We start from the raw sequence: 2,560 nt of genomic DNA, 5'->3' as shown, positions 1-2,560 counted from the left end.
AGAAGCAGCCTGCAGTGTGTGGTAGGAGGGAAAGAGAAGACCAGGCCCCCGGCAAAGGCTGCAGAGAACCAGGCTCCCAGGGCCTTTCAACACCTCACCTCTAGTCCCCTGGACTCATTGTTTGACTACTTCCACTCCTCTTTCTTGATCATCTTACCATAGTGCTTGTCAAAAAGGGACTTAAGGGCTGGGAAGGTAGCCCAGCAGCACAGCACCTGCCTGATAGTGCAAGGCCCTGAGTTTGATTCCCAATACCACAAAAAAAGGGACTTAAGATCAATTTTGAAAAAGCACAATCTTTAAAGAATGTGATCTTGGACTCTACTCTAAACAGAGTTTCACAGGACCTATGGTTCATTTAAGGATTTCCTTTATCACAGCATGAGCAAATACAAGGAAGAAAGTGTGGTGGGGGGAGTAGGGCTAGAACTGAGGGAATAGAGAGAAAACCAAAGTGGGGAAGGGCAGGACATACTACAAAAATGGACAAACCTAGAGGACAACCCCCCAAGTAAAGGCAGCAGATCTAAAGGACATACATTGTACAAGTCCACTCATATGAGACTACTAGAGCAGTTAATTCTCAGAGACAAAAAGCAGAATGGTGTTGTCAGGGCTGAGGCTAGGGAGGAATGGGAGAATTAGCATTTAGTGGGTACAGAGTTCCAATTTGAGAAGATGAAAAAATCCTAGAGATGGATGGTGATGATGTTTGCATAACAATCTGAATATATGAGACCGTCAGACTACACACTTAAAAAATAACTAAAATGGTAAATTTTATGTTATGTACAACTTGCCACAGTAAAAAACAAGAGAGAGATAAATGAAAAAAGAAAGTGATATAGATAGCATCAAGCAGTTCAGCTGTGTGGAATATTAAGTCAAGCAAGAAGCAGGTTTAAAGTCACTATGAAAAATTCAGTGGTGGGGCAGCAGGAGCAAGAGGTACAGCTAGCTCTCCCCTCCAGAAGTGGCCTCCTCAATGGTACTAGAACTCGGGATGTTTTTACCTGACTGAAAAGAAAGTGAGTCCTTTATTGAGAACCATTTTAAGTGAACAACAAACACTCTTGATTCCTATCCACGCAAGAGGAAGCCAGAAACATCTCAACACATAGGGCCACCTGTACTTAGATTTCCAAGCAGCCCCTTGGAAATCTAGGAAAGAAAATGGAAAAGTGTTCAGGATAAGTTGTGCATAAACAACTTTTCCAACTAGAAATAAAACACTAGTGACTCAAACTCCATGCAAGTCACTAAAACTCTCTTCAAGAAACCAAGGTAGACTGGTACCCAGAATTCCAGGTGCCAGGGAGCTCTGGTGAACCAGGCAAGTCAGAAAGTGCTTAGTGGATCGATGTCATTCCAGTGTCTTTCAAGAAGAGGCCCTTCCCAGACCTAACTTAGGAACCATGTCGAGGGAGGTCCAGCTTTGAAAGGAGTTTGGGCTGGCAGCTTGCCGGGCATCCTGTTTGCCACAGGCCAGCATCTTTTCCATCAGTTATTTCTCTTTCTGGCCTTGGCTTGTTTTCCCCACTGCTGCTCCTTGGCTCATAACATTTCTTCTCTGGTTTATTAAAGACTGAGATAAATCACCTAATAAATCTTTCTGAAATTCTTTTTTTTTTGCTTTAGACCTCTTCGACAATTGCCGAAGTTGCACCTTTCCTACAGTAGAAGGCTAACAAAATAGCTAGTGGATTCCTAGAAATATATAGATCAAGACTACAAAGAGAAAATTCTTTAATTATTCAGAAGCCTCCCACTCCCAGTACTAAATTTATTTGCTTTGGTTTGATTTAAACAGAGAAGCAATGTGATGCCTGAGCAGCCAGCAAGCTGCCAATGCACCCATCTTCACGGACGGCGGGCCCACCTCCCCTGGCACAGGCGTGGCTTGTTAATCAGCTCCTACTGGGAATACTACTAGCATTCAATTTTTAAAGATCCCCAACCCATACACACCCACAATCCCCTGCTCTCCACTCTCCATTTCTTTAAATCACTGAGTCACAGAATTTTGGAGCCTTAAAGCAGTTCAGGCCTCCTCTTGTGTAAGCTCTTTTTTTTTATTTTATTTTATTGAGTTTTTTGGTACTTTTAGGTGTGCAAGCTCTTAATGTCCGTGGACTCATGGGATTCTAATCTGACTCCACCATCTGTCCCCATCAGATGCCTCGTAACTCAAATACAAATCTGCTTTGAAACCTAAAAGTAGCTTGAGTGTACCTACAGTAGATTTTGCTCATTTAAGGTAACTATTTCTAGGGCCAGGGATTTGGCTAAGCGGTTCTGGTGCCTGCCTCGAAAGATAACTATTTCCTTATAAAAAGTTTAATTTTTTTTTTTACAAAAAGGAAATATGTTCACATGACAGGAAATTTGAAAGGTAAGAGAGTATCTATGACTTGTCTCCATTCCCACCAGATAATGTTAATGAATGTCTAAGTACCCTTCCTGAGATAATTTATGTTTTTACACATAAATATTTCATTTCTTTGATCTTTTTTTTACACAGATGGCTTTGGTCTGGGCTGCACTTGCACTTTAGTACATG

This window comes from Fukomys damarensis, unplaced genomic scaffold (assembly GCF_012274545.1).
Source record: "Fukomys damarensis isolate Sample0158 unplaced genomic scaffold, DMR_v1.0_HiC HiC_scaffold_28, whole genome shotgun sequence".
In the NCBI taxonomy this organism is placed as follows: domain Eukaryota; kingdom Metazoa; phylum Chordata; class Mammalia; order Rodentia; family Bathyergidae; genus Fukomys; species Fukomys damarensis.
Note: the sequence above shows the minus strand (reverse complement) of the source record.